The sequence below is a fragment of the Bubalus kerabau genome, chromosome 11 (assembly GCF_029407905.1).
Source record: "Bubalus kerabau isolate K-KA32 ecotype Philippines breed swamp buffalo chromosome 11, PCC_UOA_SB_1v2, whole genome shotgun sequence".
Lineage (NCBI taxonomy): Eukaryota > Metazoa > Chordata > Mammalia > Artiodactyla > Bovidae > Bubalus > Bubalus kerabau.
Genome location: NC_073634.1, coordinates 76,552,109 through 76,560,902, shown reverse-complemented (window position 1 = coordinate 76,560,902; position 8,794 = coordinate 76,552,109).

Genomic DNA, 8,794 nt, shown 5'->3' with positions numbered 1-8,794 from the left:
TTTTCGTATTACTTTGCAAGAATTACCAAAATAAAGTACCACAGACTGACCTAAAGAACAGCAACTTATTTCCTCAGAGTTCTGGAAGCTAGAAGTCCAAGATCAAGGCGTCAGCAGGGTTGATTTCTTCTGAGGCCTCTCTTCTTGGCGTGTAGATGGCCATCTTCTCCCTGTGTCTGCACATGGCCTTCCCTTTGCACTGTGACTGTCTGATTCTAATCTCCTGTTCTTCTAAGGACATCTGTCATATACAAATAGGGTCCACTCTAACGACCTAGTTTTAACTTAATCATCTTTTAAAAGACTATCTCCAATTACCATCACATTCTATGGTACTGCTTAGGACTTCAACAACCTAAATATAAAAACTAAAACTATAAAACACTCAGAAGAAAACGTAAATATAAATCTTTATTATCGTGGGTTTGACAAACCCTTCTTAGATACAATGTCACAAACACAAATGACAAAAGAAAAGACAGATATATACCCCAAATTTAAACCTTCTGTGTGTCAAAGGATGCCATAAAAAAGTTCAAAGGCAGTCTACAGAATGGGAGTAAATATTTCTAAATAATATATATGATAAGGAGCTTATAACCAGAATGTAGGAACAATACAACAACCATAAGACAGATAACCCAATTGAAAAATGGGGAAGGATTTCTTCAAAACATATGTTCAACATGATTAGCTATTAGTGTAATATAAACCAAAGACACAGTGAGATGCTACTTTACCCCCATTTCCAAAATCACAGACGATAACAAGTTTGGTGATGATGTGGAGAAATTGGAAATTTGATGCAGTGTAAGTAGGAATGTAAACAGTGCAATTGCTCTGGAAAACAGCTTGGCAGTTCCTGAAAATGTTAAACATAAAGTTATCATCTAACCCAGCAATTCTACTTCTAGGTATATACCCAAGAGACTTGAATATATATGCCCACACAAAGACCCATACATATACATTGGGTCTTATTCCCAATAGCCAAAAAGTGAAAACAACCCCAAAAGTCTATCAACTGAGACATGGATAAACAAAATACAGTAAATCCATCCATACAGTGGCATATTATTCAACAATAAAAAAAATTAATGGAGTATGTGGTATAACATGGATGAACCTTGAAAACATTATGCCCAGTAAAAGAAGCCAGTTACAGAAGACCACGTAGTATATGCTGCTGTATGTATAAAATGGGGTTGCAAAGAGTCAGACACGACTGAGCTACTGAACTGAACTGAATACAAGAAATGTCCAGAATAGGCAAGCCCATAGAGACAGGAGATTAGTGATTGCCAGAGGCTGGAGGGGTTGAGGTACTGGGAAAGGACTGGTATTGGGTATGGGTTTACTTTTTGAAATGATGGAAATGCTCTAAAGTTGACTGTGGTGATAGTTATACAAGTCCATGAATAAAATAAAACCCACTGAACTGCACACTTTAAACAGATGGATTGAAAGTGAATTATGTCTCAATAAATCTAGTCATTTGAAAAAAAAAGAGTTCTTCAAAAAGAATTTTTTAATTTTATAAAATTTTTTTTATAAAAAGGAATCTTCAAAGACCCAAAAGTATACTCGAACAAGACATCCCTTGGTTTCAGTTAAAATATCTCCTATCATCAAGATGACAGTTCCCCTTATGCTAATTTATGAATTTAACATGCTTCTGCAAAAAATGTACACAAGTTTTTATGCAGCTAGACAAATTGATACCAAAGATCATATGGAAAAAAACACTCAAGAATAGCTAGTAAAACACTGAAAATGAAGAGCTATGAGAGGTGGTTAGTCCCAGCAAATACTAAAACATACTACAGAGCCTCCTAAATGCAAACAGTGTGGTTCTGACATATGAATATCAAGACCATTGTAACTGAATGGCAAACAGAAATCAATCCAACAAAAATATAAAAATCCAGTATATGATAACCAGTTAAATGGCAGTGGTGAAAAGGAATTTTTAAATAATGGTGTGCGGACCACTGGATAGACATACACAGCCTCACTCTGTCGGTGAAATTACAGGGAAACAAATATACTAGAGGGCATGAAAAATAGTACAACCCCTGTGGAGGGGTATTCGGCAATATCTACTGGAACATTTGCACATTTACCTTTCAAACTAGCACTCCCACTTCTAGGAATTTATTCTAAAAATGATATCTTCAAAATAATAGGTACTCTTACGTATGGAAGCTTCTTCATTGCACCATTAATGGTATTTGCAGGATATTGGAAACTACCTAAATGCCCAAACACAGAAGAAGGGTTGAGCAAACTGTGATACTTACACACAATTGGCTACTGAGAAGCAATGAAGAGTATCTTTATGAATTGATACAAAGTAATTACCAGAGTAGATTATTAAGTTATAAAAACAAAGATCAAAAGGAACAGAGCTTTAATTAATTAAATTATGAGATATCCATGAGATAGAAGATAGCACAGCCACTAAAATCACAATGTAAAAGAATATTTCATAACTTGGAAAAGTGTAAGATAGTATGTATACTATGATTAAAATTTTGCTTAAAAATATGTGTGAGACAAACAACCCAATAGAAAAGAGGGCAAAAGTATAAAGCAGACATTTTATAGAGAAGCAAACACATGTGGCAAGTAAACATACGAGAAGATCCTCAATTTCACTAGGATTCAGGAAAATGCAAATTAATGTTCAATGTTGCACAGCTACTAGAAAGCCAAAAGTTTTAAATTCTGACAATTCCAAATGTTGAACAAGTGGTTGATCAGTTGGGAATTCTTACGCACCAATGCTGGGAATGTAAATTGGTGCAGCCATTTGTCAATGCCTCATAATGATGAAATTTTGCATACTTCATATTCAATAATTTCACCCAAAAGGCACTCTTGACATGTGCATGAAGAGGTATGTACAAGAGACTTCCCTTGTGGTCCGGTAGCTAAGACGGCCCACTCCTAAGGCAGGGGGCTGGGTTTGATCCCTGGTCAGGGAACTAGATCCCACATGTTGCAACAAAAACTGAAGGCCCACATGTTACAACTAAGACTTGGCACAGTCAAGTCTTTTTTTTTAAAAAAAAAAGAGAGGCATGTTCAAGCACTGCTTATAACAGCAAAGTACTAAGAACAAACTAAATGTACAGTAAGAGAAGAATGAATTAATTGTGTATATCTTCACAGTGGAAACATTAAACAACAGTGAAAATGAAAGAATTATACCCACGTAATTAACCTGGTAAAATGACTCACTGCATTTTTTGAGTGAAAAAAAAAGGCAGAGACTTATGATTATAATATGATGCCGTTTTAATACAACATTGTAAATCAACTATACTTCGATGAGTGCTTCGTTGCTCAATCCTGTCTGACTCTTTGCCACCCCTTGGACTGTAGGATTCTCCAGGCAAGAATACAGGAGTGGGTTGCCCTGCCCTCCTCCATGATACTTCTATAAATTTTTTTAAATATGATACCATTTTTCATAACACTTAAAATCAAGTAGAGCCAAACAATTTGTAAAATTATCCCAAACTTCAAGAAAATAGTTATCCTGTGGGAGGAAATGATAGGCCGAGAGCACTTAGGTAAATGACATCATTGCCAATTACTCATGATGTTTTGTTCTTGGTGTGTTTGTGTTTTGTGTGTGTCAAATATCATATTTTTAAAAGATAACGGGAAGTAGTTTGTATCTCTTTGTGTGTTGTGCTCCCTAAGTAAAAGAATGGAAGACAGTAAACCAAGATATTAGCAGAGATGATCTCTGGGTGGTCAGCCCAGGAGTGATTTTCATTTTCAAAATGTCTTAAATGAACATGTACTTTTTTGAAAACAGGAAAAAATATTTTTAAAAATCAATGCAAGAACCTATCTCATTTTTATTCTGCAGTCTGAACATCCAAGTCTTAATTTCCCTGATGATAAATGATTCAGGGAAGATATACATAGTGGAATCTCCAAGGTTGTTGGTGACACCAAGTTAGGGCCAGGCAGTGAGCTGACAGTGGCAGGAATAGAGCTGAACAAGGATGTACAGAGCTGCATAGGAGGGTGGCACCTGCCAGCTGAGTGTCATTCATGGGCAACAAGAAGGGAATAACAGCTCAACAAAACTAATTTCAGGAACCTGAAACTATTCCTTGAAGTCATGAATCTACTGTCCTGCTTCCATCCCACACCCGCACCTGCATGCAGATAAGAATACTAGAAGAAATAAGTATAAGAATGCTGGAAGAAACACAAGCTGGAATCAAGATTGCCGGGAGAAATCTCAATAACCTCAGATATGCAGATGACACCACCCTTATGGCAGAAAGTGAAGAGGAACTCAAAAGCCTCTTGATGAAAGTGAAAGAGGAGAGTGAAAAAGTTGGCTTAAAGATCAACATTCAGAAAACGAAGATCATGGCACCTGGTCCCATCACTTCATGGGAAATAGATGGGGAAACAGTGGAAACAGTGTCAGACTTTCTTTTTCTGGGCTCCAAAATCATTACAGATGGTGACTGCAGCCATGAAATGAAAAGACACTTACTCCTTGGAAGGAAAGTTATGACCAACCTAGATAGCATATTCAAAAGCAGAGACATTACTTTGCCAACAAAGTTCGGTCTAGTCAAGGCTATGGTTTTTCCTGTGGTCATGTATGGATGTGAGAGTTGGACTGTGAAGAAGGCTGAGCGCCGAAGAATTGATGCTTTTGAACTGTGGTGTTGGAGAAGACCCTTGGACTGCAAGGAGATCCAACCAGTCCATTCTGAAGGAGATCAGCCCTGGGATTTCTTTGGAAGGAATGATGCTAAAGCTGAAACTCCAGTACTTTGGCTACCTCATGCGAAGAGTTGACTCATTGGAAAAGACTCTGATGCTCGGAGGGGTTGGGGGCAGGAGGAGAAGGGGACGACAGAGGATGAGATGGCTGGATGGCATCACTGACTCTATGGACATGAGTCTGGGTGAACTCCGGGAGTTGGTGATGGACAGGGAGGCCTGGCGTGCTGCGATTCATGGGGTCGCAAAGAGTCGGACACGACTGAGCGACTGATCTGATCTGATCTGAAGAATACTAGAAACAAAATATCACGGTCCTGTCCTTGTATCCAATTATAGTAAATTGACAAAATAATGTGTGTCATTCTTTTCTGGCAATTACAGATGACATAACAGAACTGGAAAAGGTCCAATAGAGAGTAATTAAAATGACAAGCAGAAAGCATGTCCTTTACATATTGGCAAGCAAAAACCAAACTCTGGCCTTCAGAAGAAGAGAGTTTAGATGTGATGTGCCAAAAGGATGCCTAGTTGGAACACACATGCAGTCACCAAATCTTAGAACATCAGCAGTAAAGCATAGCTGGTGGTGATTGAAAGAGGCAGACTCGGAAGCCAAATAGAGGAGCTGCTATTTTGCATGTCGAGCAGCAAGGAAGTAATTCCTTCCCTCCAGTTGCTGAATCACTGGCTTTCAGTCTTGTCCACACGTGGTATGAAGATGACACAGGAGACAGATTTAGAGGCTCTGGTTGGGGATGGGATGACCAGGAAGAGAGGCAGTGTTAGAACAAGGCTGTCCTTCCTCTCCATAGCATCTTGTGGATTTTGGGAGTCTGTGACAAATTGCCTGGAATATCTTTATGAATGAAACTTTCTAAGTTTACATCCTGGACAGTGGTACTGTTCTTCAATAAGTTGTCTTTCTGTGTCATGATGAAGATTGCATCAGACTGCACAGTTCACAGTGGTGGTTTCTGTGTGCAGACGACCACAGGCATGATCCATTCTGCCATGCTGTCAAAGCTTAGGAGGCCAGAGGCTAAATGACACCCCCCACAAGATCCTTAAGAATTACCTGAAGAAGGCAACCCAGAGGATACAATATCCAGAATTTCCTCAGTTTTGCTGGTTCACCAAAGGCTAATTATTTACATGGTGTTTTTCGGACACCCCAAAAATCAACAAATTCTGTGTTTACTTGACTTTCTAAATTGGCTCCAGATTAGTCATTTCAGCTCTTCTCAACCTGGCTGCAAATCACTTGGCATGCTTTTGAGAAAACACCTACATCTGGAACCCACCCTAGCTGAAGTGAGTTTGTTTAAAGCGTCCCCAGGTGATAGAATGTATGACCAAATTGGAGAACCACTGAGCTTCTCCACGTGCTAAAGTTAATTATTTGAGAGGTTCTGGCTTTAGGAAGAGTGCAAAGGGCATTGGCCAACAAGACAGGGTGGAAGAGAAAAGGTGATTCGGCCAGCTCTCTGGTGCCCACACATGCTTGGTCACTGTCCAGGCTCTGCCTACATGGTTTTGGGGGTCAGGGAGGCCGAGCTGCTTTACCTTCCAGTTACCAGACAGCCTGGAACACTGAAAACAGAAGCTTCCTGGGTTTCTGTGTTCACATGAGGAAGGAGACTTTCTCTGCTAGGCCCCAAATCTCTGCCCTCCCAAGAGCTGGAACGAAGGACACAGGAGGCCCACAGCTCTCAGAAACAGGAAATAGCTTCCTTGTTGCTAATGCTGAGCTGTTCCTTCTTCTTCTGCTTCTTCATATTTACTAATGTCCTTGGCCTGGGGTTAACTCTCCTGCTTAGTTACGTTCGACTCTCGTCTCACCATTTCAGAGCTTAGGAGAGGCCCAGGGCCTTTTCTTGTTCCGCATAACAAATTCTTTTAGGGCCTACATAACTACCATTGAGTGCAACTCGGGGCCTCCTCAGGGACCTCTGTGCCTTCGTTTCATGTTATAGTAAATAAAAGTGGTTCCAGTTCACAGCAGCCAAGACATGGAAGCAAACTAAATGTCCATCAACAGATGAATGGACAAAAAAGATGTGGTGTATATATACACAATGGAATACTACTCAGCCATAAAAGAGAATGAAATAATGTCATTTGCAGAAACATGGATGGACCTAGATATTATCACACTAAAGTGAAGTCAGACAGAGAAAGACAAATACCACATGCTATCACTATGTGGAATATTTTTTTTAATTATAAAAAGAACTTATTTACAAAACAGAAATAGATCCACAAACATAGAAAACAAACTTATGGCTACCAAAGGGGAAGCAGAGGGATGAAGTGGGAATTTGGAATTAACAGAATTACACTAACTATATGTAAAATAGATAAACAACAAGGACCTACTGTATAGCACAAGGAACTATATTCAATGTCTCATAATAACATATAGTAGAAAAGAATCTGAAAAAGAATATATATATATATATATCTATCTCTCTCTGCTGCTGCTGCTGCTAAGTCGCTTCAGTCGTGTCCGGCTCTGTGCGACCTCATAGATGGCAGCCCACTAGGCTCCCCTGTCTCTACCTACATATTATTCAGGACTTCCCAGGTGGCTAAGTGGTAAAGAATCTACCTGTCAAGCAGAAGATGCAGGTTCAATCCCTGGGTTGGGAAGATTCCCTGGAGAAAGAAAAGGCAACCCACTCCAGTATTCTTGCCTGAGAAATCTCATGGGCAGAGGAGCCTGGCGGGCTACAGTCCACGGGGTCACAAGAGTCAGACATGACTCAGCAAATAAACTACCACCACATATTATGTCCCTGAAACTATCAACTATCTTTCAATTAAAAAAAAAAAAAAAAAAGGTGGTGCTTCCAGTACAGGTTGGGACCACTGTGTGCCTAGAAAATTCCTTCTTTTCCTCACGTTGACATGTCTCCATCTTTTGAAAAAAATGCAAGAGCAATGAGCCCAAATTACAAAAAGAAAGAGTCACCCAGTGGGAAGTGGAGGGGATACCCACAAATGTAGCAAACAATGTGGAACACAGAGAAACCCAATGGCATCTCCCTGCTAGCAACTTCCCAGCCCTGCTACTGGGCTCCCCCTAGGGGCACCCATCCCACCACCTTCTCTAGTCCTCCCTTATATTGGCAGCACCTGCTTTTCAATCTCTTTTAATGCAAAAAACCACTTCAACTTGGGTGAGGAAATCTCCAGAAACAAACCTTGTCCACAGAGGCCATCTCTGGTACCCAGGCAATCCATTGAGGACAGCTGGGGGCTTTTAAAGGCACATTTATCACCTCACTTATTCCTCAACGTTTTGGTTTTCTACCCCCACAGTCTGTATACTCTCTTCCACACATCAAGTAGTAATGTTCTACCTCAGGTGGCATAGTGGTAAAGAATCTGCCTGCCAATGCAAGAGACGAAAGAGACATGGGTTCAATCCCTTGGTCGGGAATATCTTCCAATTCCCCCTGAAGGAGGAAATGGCTACCCACTCCAGTATTCTTGCCTGGAAAACTCCATAGACAGAGGAGCCTGGCTGGCAAAGAGTCGGGCACACCTGAGGACACAAAGCACATCAACTATTTGGTTTCATCTTTTACGGCCTCTGTCAATATCTGCCCACCAGACTTCCCTGGTAGGCCAGTGATTAAGAATCCTTGCTTCTACTGCAAGGGACACGGAGTTTGATGCCTGATCAGGGAAGTATGACCCTGAATGCTGCACAGACAGTGGGTGGGACCTCAGAGACTCCGTACCTGGCTGGGATGCAGGTACTGAATATGATTGTGACAGAAAAGACTTTTTATAGAGAGACTAACGTGGATTCAGGGCTTCCCACATAGCTCAGTGGTAAAGAATCTGCCTGCCAATGAAGGAGACGTGGGTTTGATCCCTGGGTTGGGAAGATCCCATGGAGGAGGAAATGGCAACCCACTCCAGTGTTCTTTGCCGGGAGAATCTCATGGACAGGTACAGTCCATGGATCGCAAAGAATCGGACACAACTGAGTGACTGAGCACCAACTTGGATTAAAGCA